We start from the raw sequence: 17465 nt of genomic DNA, 5'->3' as shown, positions 1-17465 counted from the left end.
TTTGTCTTAAAATAGTTTAACAATTAAATAATGATACAACATTTGACCTGAAGAAGATTAAATAAACACATGGTATCCAGTAGATGAGTTGAACACATAGTATTTTTATATATGCATTCCAGTTATGTAAATAATTTCTATTGAATGGAAAAATGAATAAACGTGTGTCTGTGTGTATGCGTGTAGAAAAAACTTTCAAGGAAGTTAATGTATTTGTTGATTATTTAATTGTGCTCTATTTTATTTTACATTATGTTCTGATGTCTCAACACAGAAGTAAAGGGCTGTAAATCATGTAAATTTTATTTCATATGGAAGCTTGTGAAGTCAATAACAGAGTCAACATGTTTTGAATTGTTTGAAGAAAATTAATTTGGTTTCATTGATGAGTTTAATGTTTGCACAACCTTGCCATAAATACATAGAAAAATCGTTTTGGTTCAGAAGACTAATGGAAAATATATAATACCAATAACAAATGTAAATAAATAAAAAACAAAAATACCAATAAAAATATGTAAAGTGCAAGTAAATATCATAAAAGACAAAACAGAAAGACAATGGAGTTTAAATTTTTTTTAAAGTTTTTATTTATTTTTGACAGAGAGAGAATGAGTACAAGCTGGGGAGGGGCAGAGAGAGAGGGAGACACAATCTGAAGCAGGGTCCAGGTTCCAAGCTGTCAGCACAGAGACTCAAACTCATGAACAGGGACTCAAACTCATGAACAGTGAGATCATGACCTGGACCGAAGTTGGACACTTAACCAACTGAGCCACCCAGGTGCCCTGACAAAGGAGTTTAATTAATAATATTATAGGAAATTAAATTTGTAAACCATTCAAATGAAATTGAGCTTCAAATGTGGTAAGATGAAAAGTTACCTAGAGACAAATTTCAGTTTGAAGGCAAATGATTTGCCTTCAGTGTAATTTCACATCCAACTTCTTCTATAACAATCAAGAAAGAATGAGGAAATTGAATTGTAGGGAAAATATTGAAGTTGTTTGAATTTATTTGTGAAATTATAGCATTCAGTAATCCCTGTGATTGTTCCTCTAATATCTGTGTCCTACCAAGATGGAGTAACAGAGACTGGAATCATCCTCACTCTTGAAATAACCAAAAAAACTGACAATGTTTTTTTCAGATACTGGACATTAGACAATGAAACACAGTCAACTGAAAGACCATCAAAACAAAGGTTGGTGGGGGGGGGTGCCTGGATGGCTCAGTTGGTTGAGTGACTGACTTTGGCTCAGGTCTCACAGTTCTTGAGTTCAAGCCCCACATCGAGCTCTGTGCTGAAAGCTCAGAGTCTGGATTCTGCTTCAGATTCTGTGTTTCCTTCTCTCTCTGCCCCTTCCCTGCATGTGCTCTTTCTCTCTTTCTCAAAAATAAATTTACAAAAAAAGTTAACAAAAACAAAAAAGCCCAGGCTGACTGGTTTGTGAGTTTTGTGAGTTCCCTATATAGTAGTCCAGGGAGGGCAAGCCAGGAAGATCACAACAGACTTCCTGAGTCGAGATGGTTCTTAGAATCTAGAGAGGAGAAGCTACCTAGAGTGTGCAGTATAGGGTGTTGGAGAGGAAAGAGCCACTCACAGTGAGAACTTGAGAGATCTTCAGTGGGTTGCCTTCTATGATTCATCTGAGAAATGATCACCACATACATGAAAACAAATTACCTGAAGATAAGAAAAAACACTGTCTGAGGGAACTAAGCAAGCATCATAGCCACACTCAGATATAACACAGATGTTGGTATCATCAAACAGGATGTTTAAAATTATTTTGATTACTATTTTAATAACTAATGGAAAAAAAGTGGACAACATGCAAAGACAGATGAGTAAGATAAACAAAGAGATGAAAACTCTTAAGAAAAATATCACTGGATATTATAGAAATCAAACAGTAACGAAAATGAAGAATGACTTAGATGGGCTGTTGGTAGACTCAATCTGAGGAAAGAATCAGTGACTTAAAGACAGATCAACAGAGTTTCACAAATTAAAATAAGAAGAAAAAAGAAAGGAAAAAAATGAGAAAATACAACTCTAAGACAATATAAAAAATGTTTAATATACCCATAATTAGAGTACAAGAGGAAAAGGAAAATGTAACAGAAGAAATATTTGAATTTATAATATCCATGACCTTTGTGCAGGTAATAACAGATATCAAACCACAGATCCAAGAAGTTTAGAAAGCTAAAAGCAAGATAAGATGACAACAACAACAATAATGACAAAAATCACCTAGGCATATCTTATTCAACTATGGGGAAAAAAGATAAAAAGAAAAAGCAAGAAGCCAGAGGGAGAAAATAAAATCTTATTTTTACAAAAATTCAGAACAGAATTATATATGTCTCATCAAAAACCATGTAAGCCAGAAAAGAAGGAGCTGAAATACAAAGAGTTGAAAAAAACAAAAACAAAAACAAAAACAAAACACAAAAAACGACCTAGAGTACTATATCCATTGAAATTAGCTCTTCAAAAGTGAAAGAGAAATGAAATAGTGATGTATACAAAAACACAGATGAATCTCCAAATCATTAACAGAGTGAAGGAAGCCAGAAGTCCGTCCCCTCAAAAAAGGGAGTACACACTGTGTGATTCCATGTGTATTTCACCCAATACGATGTGAATTAATATGCAGTGATAGAACATAGATCACTGGCTGCCTGCAGGTGGACTGGGGTTGGGAAGGACCATGAGGGAAAGACTACAAAAGGGTAAGAAGAAACTTTGGGGACTGGCTGATTAGATTATTAGTTTGTGGTGATGGTTGCATGGATGTATACTATGTCAAAACTTATCAAATTACACATTTTAAGTATAGCAGTTTATCTTATATGTATTAGACACAAAGTGGTTTTCAATAATACAAAGTGTTGATTCTTGCTAAGAAAGAACAAAGCCGTTCCCAACATCTGGGAGCTGGTCTGGCACTAAGAGTGAGGCTTTGGTGTTGCTAGGCGCTAGCCTGGCACAGACAGCTAATCTTTGGTGTTCTGTTGAACATCAACAATTTCACAGAACATCAGCCTCAAACAAAGCTGCTCTGATGGTAATTGATCAGGACAAAAGCAAGACTACTTCATAATCTTGTCTGACCACAGACAAAAATCAAAACATTGTCCAAACAAATAAACACACGACAACAGCAACGATAACAAAAAACTTTGTCCAAACAAAAAAATCTCGAACATCTCTCTCTCTCTGGCTAATATAAAAGACTGCTACTTTTCCACTAATTACCACTTTAGCCTTGCTCTAGCCCTGTCTTTTTAGATAAGATTAATACCTATCATAGAATAATTGTCATTTCCTGACAGCATGGGATACTTAGCAAAGACATGCTTCCTGAACCACCCCCCTCTCCCCCACCCCGCCAAATGACCTAGCTAGAGTCCAACTCCAATGTGAAGTCCTCTCTAACACAGTCTTAGTGAAACATTACCCCCCAGTTCCTCTCACTGTGTGCAGTCTCCATTGTTGCAATGAGCAATCAACACAATTTGATCAACTATAAGTTGATCAAGACCTGGTGGTCTTTGGCAGGAGGACATTGACATTAATGACAGAGTACTTGGACTATACCTCATAATTTATCATATGTGTCACCTTTGTGACACATTTAGAATGGAAAGAAAAAAAAACAACACTGTACAAATCCAGAAATGGAAAAATGAGACCAAACCCAAGTACACATATGCAAGTCAAAGTGACGATCAGGCAAGTTGGAACTTGAAGGTTCCATGCGGTGTGGGGACAGAAAACGTTTCCCTTCTTTCCTTCTAAGTTCATTGGCAGGTCTAATAATCAAATGGCATAAGGCAGATTGACAGGAGAAAAACAGATTTAACTTCACATGAATGGGAGCCTCATAGAACATATGAGACTCCCAGGTGGTGTGGATATTGAAGCTTCTATACCATCCTGAGCTAAGGACAAGGGGTTAGGCCTCTTGTACTACTTGCTGGGCTTCAAAGAGGAGGAAGCCAGTTCACAGGAAGATGAGAGGAGCAAATGTTTGGAAAACAAGTGTTTGCTTTGCCATGCACAGAAATCTTTGGTATACACAGAGGTGTCTCTGGTAATAACTTCCTCCCTGGGACGGGTCCCCTACTGAAATTTTTTAGGCAATTAAGGGAGAGGCAAAAAGTCTTTTCTGCGTGTCCTGCTTCTCTATGGAGAAAACAACTCACATGCCAAAGTGGCACCTTCTGGGGTGGCTTATTTTCCTTCCTCTCAATGGTAACCCTTAATGCTGAATCTTTGAGCACATAGAGATTAAATCATATTATACTTCCTTACTTTGAAGCAAGAAAGTGTTAATAGGTCAAACAGAAGTCAAATATATTTTGCGCAACCATTCCCGGCTAGGAAAAAAATAGAGATACGGTACGTAGAATGAGATTGCTTCTCAAACTTTGTAGTCTAATCAACACTGCCAAATTTCTGGAGTCAGTCCCTCGGAGTGCCTAAATGTAGATCTGTCTATAGCCACAACTGCAGTAAAAATTAAACTCAAATGAGGTGGTTAGGCAAAAAAAAAAAAAAAAAAAAATGAAGAGGAGGAGATTCGTAATCCGATAAAAAGAAACACCCCTTTGGATAGGAGCTGAATCGTTTTGGAACTGTGCCCTAGAACTCCCCTGCACACACTGTAACAAGGTAAAGACACACAGTGAAAGATATTCGGGAAGGAACTTGGCACCATTATGTCAGGGCATATGTGTGCCCTTGGGCTATGGCCAGGAGAATTTTCACTGAGCCAAGGCGTAATAACAGGAAGAGAAGCAACCTTGGCAACATTGCTATGGAAGCCAGCAAAGGAGATGTAGTCTGGCAGCAGAGGAATGGGCTGCAACAGGTAATTAAGTGGGAACACAGCTTCATAATCCTTCCCAAACAAAGAGGATTTAGAGAGAAATCCCTTTTTTTGGGAGTCCTAGCTGAAGGAATGTTTTTCTGCCCACCTACTTATTCATCAGATCTCACACCTATGACTTCCACAACCAGCCCGTAAATGACTCTATTGGATACAACCTTTTTGTCTTTCCCTTCAGTGAAAAAAACATACCCATAGAGAGTCCTTCAGCAATTATAGACCCGGCTGATCTGTGGTACAGGTGGAGATTGAATTTAATGGCTTTAGATGATTGTGTCCTAAAATTACTTTGCTGCCACAGGGTTTTTGATTATTTTTCCTTTCCACATGGCCCTCATTTGTTCAGCTCAGGTTGCATCAATTCCAGTGACATCTAGGCTACGGGCATTCTATGCCTTATTCTCAGAGCCCCGGTCAAAATTTCTATTCTTACTGGTTTTGCTACCTCTAAATTGGCCCATGAAGGAAGACTGTATACATTTCCTGGGCCTTTCTATCTTCTTCATGTGTACATGGAAGAGGGATTGCCTACTTCAGGCAGTGAGACAACAGCCATGAACTCCACCCACGCCATTTCTGCACATAAGGGGGTGTGAGAGAGTGAACAGAGTCAAGGGCATAGCCTGTGAATGTCTGCATGTATATGTTATATTCTAGAAGCTCATATGCCTCTAATTCCGAGACCCTTCCTCATACGTGGTGCTATATTAAATGGGACTTCGGCAGACACTTAGAAAACAGAGGAAGAAAATATCTGATGCTATAGTCTTGAGTTATAACACTTTCCTCCATTGTTAACTGTCAGTGTGACCAGAATTTTTACTCTGCAGAAATTCAGCCACAAACTACAACATATTATCTCCTTGTGTATTTTGCCCTTCCTTCTAATTCCACATTCTCATGTGTACCCTTCCCTCATGACCTAGTTAATTCTCTAAAGGACCCGCCTCCTGAAACCATCACATTGGATGTTAAAACTTCAATGTATGAATTTTGAGAGGGCACATTTATTCCATTACAGTGATATAAACAGTAATTAATCAAGTGATTTTACTTATTTTTGACTCTACAAATACTTATCAGTGCTGCAGATAGAAATATGAATAACACATAGTTCAATCTAACATTATATTTTCATTTCATGGTAAGGTAAAGTCAGTTGCTGGATATACTTTCAAAGATAAATGCGGGCCACATTGCAAGCAATAAAGATTTGGAATGGCATCGTGCATAACCCGCAGAAGATAATTAATAGTTTCTATAATCTATCTCACAGACCACATAAGGTAATGAACGGGAAAAAGTGCTTCACATTGTGTAAAAAATTTAATACACACGGATGCTAGTACTGGTGAAGTTTGTTTTGTGTCCCTGAGCCAGGAAATATGGGAAGTAAACTAAAGTGAGCTCTCTAGACCTATCAGCCCTGTAACTTTGTCAGGTTTTAGGGAAATGAGACACATACCTTCCTCTAATAAATAATATTCACCTAAGGTCTATTGTACAAGCAGGAAAAGCCAGTCCAGGTGTGTCCAACGTTTTCTGAAATCATACTGTTTAAAAGGTATTTAACTGTCCATTTATGTGGCATTAGGAAGTGTATTCTAGATTTTAAGAATGTCTATCTAAATGTAAGGAAACACACATAGAGTATATAGCTGTGGACGATGCATTTAAATGTTTTAACTCATCCAGTTCTATTACTTACATTTACCATTAAGTTCTGTTAAATTACTAAAATCTATATACTCTAGACGTTGATTGAAACTACGAATTAGAATGGTAATAATATGACTATCTTACTTGGTTTTATGATATTTGCCACCAGTATCTATGAAAAAGACCAATATATGAGTGGCAGTATATTAACTCTTATTTTGCTAAACTGGTAAAAAATATTGTTTGATTTATACTTAATTCATATACACATGTATATGTGCAGACACACCTTTGCCTCTTGAGAAATGATATTATATATAGACTGAGAGAGTTACAGCAATTACAACAGGTCAGGTAATTGAGAGAACTCAGGAGATTCTACAAGGGACACTCATGCAAGGCTTTGATTAAGATACATGGGATAGCAGGAAAGTAATCCAAACAAAGATCAGAGAAATCCATGTCTTCCAGACACAGGGCTCAGAGTCCTTTTTTCTGTCTCGTAGGGGATGCTCTTTTGATTGTGACTCACCAAGATCGATGTCAGAAACCTTAGTCGTCTTGATTGAGTCAAAATACAAGTGTATTGGAGTCTTTTATACCCTACTGGTCACCTTGCTAAAACCAGGTACATATCATCATCTACACACATTTAATAAGCAATTTAAGCAAGCTGCAAAAGAAAAGTTTTAGACTTTAAACGTTACATCGTAAATCCCAAGCTAATACATTTCATCTCTACTTGCCTGCGTCAGTGTCATGTTTCTGGGCATCCTAACATCATGAACAACCACAGCTCAGCGGCGTCAGGTTAACACTCTTGTTAAGCAACAGTGCATTATAACCTTCCACGGACTTCTTTGCATAGTGTACTGATTTACCTGTTGGTAACATCATATTTTCTAGTTTCTGCATTTGATGCTTTGACATTTTGGAGCCTTGCTGACCCCGGAGAGACTGCCCTTCCAGGAGTAGCTAATTCCTTGGGGATGCATACAAATGGTCTGCAAGCGTGCCTTTCACATGCAAACTAACCAATTCAGAGTTCACACCTCCAACAACCTCCATTTTCAAACTCACTCACTCAGGACCACTATTGCCCTGACCTAATCATTCCCAGGGCCAGCGACTAGAGAAACAGACACAGCACCTTTGACCGGGATCCTGTGCAAATTATTCAAATTAGTCAATTCAAAGCCTGCTTACTTGCCTCATCCATTCCTTTCCTCAGAAACTACAATAAAGCTTATGACCATTTTTCTCCTTATTTCTTAGACCTTCAAGAAAGTGCTTCTTTTTGCGGATCCTGGTGTGGTCTCTCACATGTCCCTTCCTCTTGGGATCTGTGAGTAGAACAAGTTACCTTTTCAATGGTAACCATCTCTTGATCTGTTAGTCTTGCCGTATATAAAAATCTGTATTTTAAGATACTCTCTTATTTAATAACTATTAGACCTTTTTGTCTGAATGCACCATGATTTATTTAGTCAATGTTTTATCAGTGGACAATTATGTTGATTCAATTTGGTTATTTTTCTGAGCACTTCAATAATGACCTTCATTTTTTCTTAATATCTAAGACATTAAATCAGTCTTAGAATTGTATTACACTTTGTTTTACACGGCATTTGAGGAATAAGTATAATTTTAAAATATCTCCTGAGATCTTTCTATGTGGCACAACACCTTATATGATAGCTTCTGAACTCAAATTATTTACAGTGATGTTAGAGGTGTTTTCTAGGTAAGCAAATGAGTGAAAATATTAATAAATAATATAAAAACATGATTATGGTAAAAATAATACTTAGGATTTAGCAAGAACGTATTCAGTGTTAGGCACCGTAAATATTAACAGAAAAATTGTAGACATGTTGTCTGTGGGCTAAGTACCATTCTAAATGTTTTACTTATATTAAGCCATTTGATCATCAACAAAAACTTGTAAGATAAGTGCCATTATTATCCAGATTTTACAATGTGAAAATTTAAGCAGGATTTCCATAAAATCACACAGTTTATAAGGAAATAACTGGGATCTAATCTTCATAATAATTGAACAAAAAGGTATCATAGTGCCCATTTTTAATATGGGCAATCTGAGAGGAAGAGAGGTAAAATAAATTTCTTAAAATCACATAATTGCTACGTAGGTGTGACTTTGCACATTCAGGTCTGTGGTAAACCAAAACTACTTTTTGCCAACAGTGACAGACCCCTCATAGGGTCCAAAGGCATGAATGTGTGAAGTTTTAGAGATGGAAAGGTTGTATCTAGTTAGAGCAATAAAGGGGAGCTTCTTAGTGTCTGAACCTCGGAATATGAAAGTTATTTTGGTTTAGTGAATATGGGGATGACCCTGACATCCCAAGAGGAGGTACCACAAGAGCAAGAGAAACGTGAAAATGAAAACGTGTGTGTCATGTCTGAACCACATTGACTAACCTGACTCGAAAGGGAGAATAAATACAGAAGAAGCAGGAGTTCATTGGTTTCCACATTTCTATTGCAAGAAACAGAACCCCCAACCAATACTAGCTTAAACAAAAAAGGCATTCATTACACATTTGTTTTATAAGATTTGGAGAGCAAACCTTGTCGGAGTTGGTTCATCGCTCCAAAATTATCAAAGATGGAGGACTTTTTCCTATTTTCGCTCTGTCATCCTCTTTGGATCAATAGATTCTTCTCAGGGACACAGCTTTTTACCTGCCCCAAGTATCGCATGCAAATACTATCAATTACTGTCAATGAAGAAGAAAACTGAACTGTTTTGTTCTTGTGAGAAGTAAGGGAGATGATTCATTTGCAGAAATACCAAATAAAAGCTGTGCTCTCTAGTGAACGGTAGGTTTACCATCTATTGGAAATATATATAAATCTTCCCTCCTCCCGTAATGGAGTCCCAAACCCTTGGACACTTCACTTCCTGGTTCTTCCCCTCTCGGTCTCACGGGCTTTGCAATGAGCATGTGCCAAAGAGCAAAGGAGGGACCGAAAGTCTCTGCATCAGCTCAGGAAATGTACATTTGTTCCAATCAGACTATTTTTGGTCTTACGTGGGCATAGGCAATGTCTGGGTAAGGCTGTAACCTCTGTAGTACTCAGCCAATGCGGTAAAAGAGGAGATACTTGCAGGCTAGAAGATAAATTGTCTGCTGTGACGGCCCTCAATGTGCCTGTCTGTCAAACACCTGCTCTTGCAAGAACGTTGATTAAAGCTGTGCTCCGTGTCTCTGCACCCCTTCTTTGATTGCATCTGTAGGCTTATTTCTCACAATTGTGTGTGTGTGTGTGTGTGTGTGTGTGTGTTCAAGGAAAGAAAACTTTGCTAGGAATTCCGAATTTCCTCCACTATCTTTCATTAAGAAAGATTTGGGTACAAGTGCCTCCTTTATTTACCAGTCTGAACAACCAATTTCTTGGATTTTTAGCTTGGAAAACTACAAGATGAGTTTGCCACTGAGGAAATAAATGGGACCAGGGAAGGCTATTGGAGAGAAAATCAACAATGATGGTACAAATAAGTTAAAGACCAGCTAACTGAAGATTACAATAAGCCAAGTAAAAATAGCTAAGCGTTTGAGCTAGGATCCTAGAATAGGTTGAATGGGAGCAAGACAATAAAAACTTGGCAGTTTGCATGAAAATTAGGGGGATTGGTTCAGGAAAACAAGAAAGATTTAGGACTCTAAGTTGATTCCAAGAATACAATCATGAGTAACCAAAAGAATATGTCAGTACACTGAAACGAAAAAGACAGCATCTGGGTTAGTCCAGTGGATTTGTGCCTCACAGCCCAGTCCAAATGTCCTTCTGGGGTTTCTGCAGCTGCTAAACACCAGTGAAGAAGGTACAGTCCCCAGGTTCAGCTTCCCATCTTTTCTTGTGTACCTGCTCGCTTTGTTCTCGTATCTCCAGCTTGTCCCTTGATGGAATTGCAAGACAGAATCTCATTCCTTGTTTGATCGTGGGTGACGTTTGTTGTAACTCTGGTCTTAATAATCTACTTTGCTTTGTGCAGCTTCCCAAAAGAGGTCTAGGATTCTGGGCTTGTGCTGTTAAGGGCATCTTGAAAGAGATGTTCTTTGAGAAATGATGAAAGCAGTGCATTTGGCTTGGAGACATGCTGAGTTTGAGATAACTATAGGACTTAAGCTATGGCAGGCTGATGAGTGAGTTTAGACATGTAGTTAAAAGCTTAGAAAGAGTATGAAGCTCATTGTGTAGAATGGGACTCTATCAAAATGAGAGTTGAAGACGTAGACATGGTATGTTTAGATTAGCATGCTATAATACACAGAACATTTATTTTTGAATCATACAAACCTGTTTTTTTATTAATTTTAAATATTTATTTATTTTTGAAAGAGAGACAGAGAGACAGAGTACTAGTGGAGGAGGGGCAGAGACAGAGGGAGACGCAGAATCTGAAACAGGCTCCAGGCTCTGAGCTGTCAGCACAGAGCCCCATGCAGGGCTTGAACTCATGAGCTGTGAGATCATGACCTGAGCCAAAGTCAGACACTCAACAGACTGAACCACCCAGGCACCCTGAAACCTGGGTTTTTATTCCACCCTTTACTATACATACATTTTGTGAATTTGTACAATTTTTCTACCTTCATTAATAGACTTTTTATTTTATATAATTAAGTAAACATCTCCTAGAGGAGAATCGTGAAAAATAAGTGTCAAAATGATATAAAATAAATGACATAAATCTATACTATGCACAAAATGAACATTTAATTCACTTGAGAGAAGAGCATAAGAGAAGAGGATTTAAATAGTATAAAACTGTGAATGTAAGAGATTCTTTTGAAAAAATAAGGTCAGACTACATTTTATCAAATGCAAATAAGAAAAAAATCGAATTATAGAGTGAAGGCAATGTGTATTTCCCATACTGATTTTTCTTCATTGTCATATGGAAAGACTATATATATCCAAGTCTTTTTTTTTTTTCTTTTTTTTTTTATCCAAGTCTTTTTTGGTTAAGACTCAGTTTTCAGAAATAGAAACGTGGACCTCACTTCCAGTTTGAGGTAATTAATTACATCTGAGCATTAACTCTTGTCTTTGAATGTCAACAGGGAGAATGTGCTAATATAACAAATCCCAAAATACATGACATTGGCTAGATGTATGGACAGAGAATGGACAAAAACTGATACCAAAAGCCTGACAGATGGAGAACCATGCAATATGGTGGCAAATAATTTATAGGTTATCTCCTAAAACAACTAGAAAGGCAGTCTATGTGCCTAATAAGGTTGTAGCTCTAAAGGAGGAAGATATAAAATTGGATGTTGATATTTTCTGTTGTGTAATTTTAACTTCACTTGGCAAAATGTTATAAGGGGGTCATAAATTCAGGTTTCATGGTGCTTGTTTGCAAAGAGCCCTGAAAGGAAATTGAGAGAGTTCAGGAATTAGGGTCCTTGTGTGTTGGCAAAATTAATTGATTCTACTCTCCAAGTGCTAAGAGCTGGGGTCTCAAAAGGCTTTGAGGTACCCATGCTTATAATAATTCTCAGTTAATTAAACTGGCTTGGTCAAAAGCCAAATTAGAATGTGACCTTTTACCTGTTGTCAATTATATCAACAAATTGTGGGGATTTTTTTGATACAATAAATCTTAAGATGCTTTATTGTGCATGAATAGACAACCAAAAAGAGGGGTCTATTTACTAATGTTCATTTCAGAAGTAGCCCAAATTAATGAGATAAGGAAAGATTCCTTGGGAGGCAGCTAGGGCTCTAGAGAACACTGGGTAAGAAGGTACTCCCGTGGGAAAGAATTTGATGCTATCAAGAAAACTTCCCCACTTCTATGGAAAAAGGTTTGACAATGTCTGCCCAATAGACCAATGGTATTTCTGAAATACCATAGACCGAAGAATATTATGTATTTCCTACATTTCATTTCATTTTCTTTGAATAGTGGTGTTTGTTGTAATTATGCTATCTTTGTTCAACTATTAAATATTTGGGATGGGAAATGTTCATTTAGAACATAAATCTTCAAATCAAGAAGAGCTTCCATAAGCCAGACTTGATGAAGACATTTAACTCCCAAAGATCTTGAATTTCCAACTGATGCGATGACTAGATATGACTCTGGTTTGTATTCCTTTGGATTTGTTTGCATTTTGTATTCCTCGGTTATTTTATTTTATTTTATTTTATTTTATATGAAGTTTATTGACAAATTGGTTTCCATACAACACCCAGTGCTCATCCCAAAAGGTGCCCTCCTCAATACCCATCACCCACCCGCCCCTCCCTCCCACCCCCCATCAACCCTCAGTTTGTTCTCAGTTTTTAACAGTCTCTTATGCTTTGGCTCTCTCCCACTCTAACGTCCTTTTTTTTTTTTTTTTTACCTTCCCCTCCCCCATGGGTTCCTGTTAAGTTTCTCAGGATCCACATAAGAGTGAAACCATATGGTATCTGTCTTTCTCTGTATGGCTTATTTCACTTAGCATCACACTCTCCAGTTCCATCCACGTTGCTACAAAAGGCCATATTTCATTTTTTCTCATTGCCACGTAGTATTCCATTGTGTATATAAACCACAATTTCTTTATCCATTCATCAGTTGATGGACATTTAGGCTCTTTCCATAATTTGGCTATTGTTGAGAGTGCTGCTATGAACATTGGGGTACAAGTGCCCCTATGCATCAGTAATCCTGTATCCCTTGGGTAGATTCCTAGCAGTGCTATTGCTGGGTCATAGGGTAGGTCTATTTTTAATTTTCTGAGGAACCTCCACACTGCTTTCCAGAGCGGCTGCACCAATTTGCATTCCCACCAACAGTGCAAGAGGGTTCCCGTTTCTCCACATCCTCTCCAGCATCTATAGTCTCCTGATTTGTTCATTTTGGCCACTCTGACTGGCGTGAGGTGATACCTGAGTGTGGTTTTGATTTGTATTTCCCTGATAAGGAGCGACGCTGAACATCTTTTCATGTGCCTGTTGGCCATCTGGATGTCTTCTTTAGAGAAGTGTCTATTCATGTTTTCCGCCCATTTCTTCACTGGGTTATTTGTTTTTCGGGTGTGGAGTTTGGTGAGCTCTTTATAGATTTTAGATACTAGACCTTTGTCCGATATGTCATTTGCAAATATCTTTTCCCATTCCGTTGGTTGCCTTTTAGTTTTGTTGGTTGTTTCCTTTGCTGTGCAGAAGCTTTTTATCTTCATAAGGTCCCAGTAATTCACTTTTGCTTTTAATTCCCTTGCCTTTGGGGATGTGTCGAGTAAGAGATTGCTACGGCTGAGGTCAGAGAGGTCTTTTCCTGCTTTCTCCTCTAAGGTTCTGATGGTTTCCTGTCTCACATTTAGGTCCTTTATCCATTTTGAGTTTATTTTTGTAAATGGTGTGAGAAAGTGGTCTAGTTTCAACCTTCTGCATGTTGCTGTCCAGTTCTCCCAGCACCATTTGTTAAAGAGGCTGTCTTTTTTCCATTGGATGTTCTTTCCTGCTTTGTCAAAGATGAGTTGGCCATATGTTTGTGGGTCTAGTTCTGGGGTTTCTATTCTATTCCATTGGTCTGTGTGTCTGTTTTTGTGCCAATACCATGCTGTCTTGATGATGACAGCTTTGTAGTAGAGGCTAAAGTCTGGGATTGTGATGCCTCCTGCTTTGGTCTTCTTCTTCAAAATTCCTTTGGCTATTCGGGGCCTTTTGTGGTTCCATATGAATTTTAGGATTGCTTGTTCTAGTTTCGAGAAGAATGCTGGTGCAATTTTGATTGGGATTGCATTGAATGTGTAGATAGCTTTGGGTAGTATTGACATTTTGACAATATTTATTTTTCCAATCCATGAGCAGGGAATGTCTTTCCATTTCTTTAAATCTTCTTCAATTACCTTCATAAGCTTTCTATAGTTTTCAGCATACAGATCCTTTACATCTTTGGTTAGATTTATTCCTAGGTATTTTATGCTCCTTGGTGCAATTGTGAATGGGATCAGTTTCTTTATTTGTCTTTCTGTTGCTTCATTGTTAGTGTATAAGAATGCAACTGATTTCTGCACATTGATTTTGTATCCTGCAACTTTGCTGAATTCATGTATCAGTTCTAGCAGGCTTTTGGTGGAGTCTATCGGATTTTCCATGTATAATATCATGTCATCTGCAAAAAGCGAAAGCTTGACTTCATCTTTGCCAATTTTGATGCCTTTGATTTCCTTTTGTTGTCTGATTGCTGATGCCAGAACTTCCAGCACTATGTTAAACAACAGCGGTGAGAGTGGGCATCCCTGTCGTGTTCCTGATCTCAGGGAAAAAGCTCTCAGTTTTTCCCCGTTGAGGATGATGTTAGCTGTGGGCTTTTCATAAATGGCTTTTATGATCTTTAAGTATGTTCCTTCTATCCCGACTTTCTCAAGGGTTTTTATTAAGAAAGGGTGCTGGATTTTGTCAAAGGCCTTTTCTGCATCGATTGACAGGATCATATGGTTCTTCTCTTTTTTTTTGTTAATGTGATGGATCACGTTGATTGATTTGCGAATGTTGAACCAGCCCTGCATCCCAGGAATGAATCCCACTTGATCATCGTGAATAATTCTTTTTATATGCTGTTGAATTTGATTTGCTAGTATCTTATTGAGAATTTTGGCATCCATATTCATCAGGGATATTGGCCTGTAGTTCTCTTTTTTTACTGGGTCTCTGTCTGGTTTAGGAATCAAAGTAATACTGGCTTCATAGAATGAGTCTGGAAGTTTTCCTTCCCTTTCTATTTCTTGGAATAGCTTGAGAAGGATAGGTATTATCTCTGCTTTAAACGTCTGGTAGAACTCCCCTGGGAAGCCATCTGGTCCTGGACTCTTATTTGTTGGGAGACTTTTGATAACCGATTCAATTTCTTCGCTGGTTATGGGTCTGTTCAAGCTTTCTATTTCCTCCTGATTGAGTTTTGGAAGAGTGTGGGTGTTCAGGAATGTGTCCATTTCTTCCAGGTTGTCCAATTTGTTGGCATATAATTTTTCATAGTATTCCCTGATAATTGTTTGTATCTCTGAGGGATTGGTTGTAATAATTGCATTTTCATTCATGATTTTATCTATTTGGGTCATCTCCCTTTTCTTTTTGAGAAGCCTGGCTAGAGGTTTGTCAATTTTGTTTATTTTTTCAAAAAACCAACTCTTGGTTTCGTTGATCTGCTCTACAGTTTTTTTAGATTCTATATTGTTTATTTCTGCTCTGATCTTTATTATTTCTCTTCTTCTGCTGGGTTTAGGCTGCCTTTGCTGTTCTGCTTCGATTTCCTTTAGGTGTGCTGTTAGATTTTGTATTTGGGATTTTTCTTGTTTCTTGAGATAGGCCTGGATTGCAATGTATTTTCCTCTCAGGACTGCCTTCGCTGCGTCCCAAAGCGTTTGGATTGTTGTATTTTCATTTTCGTTTGTTTCCATATATTTTTTGATTTCTTCTCTAATTGCCTGGTTGACCCACTCATTCGTTAGTAGGGTGTTCTTTAACCTCCACGCTTTTGGAGGTTTTGCAGACTTTTTCCTGTGGTTGATTTCAAGCTTCATAGCATTGTGGTCTGAAAGTATGCATGGTATAATTTCAATTCTTGTAAACTTATGAAGGGCTGTTTTGTGACCCAGTATATGATCTATCTTGGAGAATGTTCCATGTGCACTCGAGAAGAAAGTATATTCTGTTGCTTTGGGATGCAGAGTTCTAAATATATCTGTCAAGTCCATCTGATCCAGTGTCTCATTCAGGGCCCTTGTTTCTTTATTGACCGTGTGTCTAGATGATCTATCCATTTCTGTAAGTGGGGTGTTAAAGTCCCCAGCAATTACCACATTCTTATCAATAAGGTTGCTTCTGTTTATGAGTAATTGTTTTATATATTTGGGGGCTCCGGTATTCGGCGCATAGACATTTATAATTGTTAGCTCTTCCTGATGGATAGACCCTGTAACTATTATATAATGTCCTTCTTCATCTCTTGTTACAGCCTTTAATTTAAAGTCTAGTTTGTCTGATATAAGTATGGCTACTCCAGCTTTCTTCTGGCTTCCAGTAGCATGATAAATAGTTCTCCATCCCCTCACTCTGAATCTAAAGGTGTCCTCAGGTCTAAAATGAGTCTCTTGTAGACAGCAAATAGATGGGTCTTGTTTTTTTATCCATTCTGATACCCTATGTCTTTTGGTTGGCGCATTTAATCCGTTTACATTCAGTGTTATTATAGAAAGATACGGGTTTAGAGTCATTGTGATGTCTGTATGTTTTATGCTTGTAGTGATGTCTCTGGTACTTTGTCTCACAGGGTCCCCCTTAGGATCTCTTGTAGGGCTGGTTTAGTGGTGACAAATTCCTTCAGTTTTTGTTTGTTTGGGAAGACCTTTATCTCTCCTTCTATTCTAAATGACAGACTTGCTGGATAAAGGATTCTCGGCTGCATATTTTTGCTGTCTAGCACCCTGAAAATCTCGTGCCAATTCTTTCTGGCCTGCCAAGTTTCAAAAGAGAGATCAGTCACGAGTCTTATAGGTCTCCCTTTATATGTGAGGGCATGTTTACCCCTTGCTGCTTTCAGAATTTTCTCTTTATCCTTGTATTTTGCCAGTTTCACTATGATATGTCGTGCAGAAGATCGATTCAAGTTACATCTGAAGGGAGTTCTCTGTGCCTCTTGGATTTCAATGCCTTTTTCCTTCCCCAGTTCAGGGAAGTTCTCAGCTATTATTTCTTCAAGTACCCCTTCAGCACCTTTCCCTCTCTCTTCCTCCTCTGGGATACCAATTATGCGTATATTATTTCTTTTTAGTGTATCACTTAGTTCTCTAATTTTCCCCTCATACTCCTGGATTTTTTTATCTCTCTTTTTCTCAGCTTCCTCTTTTTCCATAACTTTATCTTCTAGTT

This window comes from Lynx canadensis, chromosome C2, assembly GCF_007474595.2.
Source record: "Lynx canadensis isolate LIC74 chromosome C2, mLynCan4.pri.v2, whole genome shotgun sequence".
In the NCBI taxonomy this organism is placed as follows: domain Eukaryota; kingdom Metazoa; phylum Chordata; class Mammalia; order Carnivora; family Felidae; genus Lynx; species Lynx canadensis.
Note: the sequence above shows the minus strand (reverse complement) of the source record.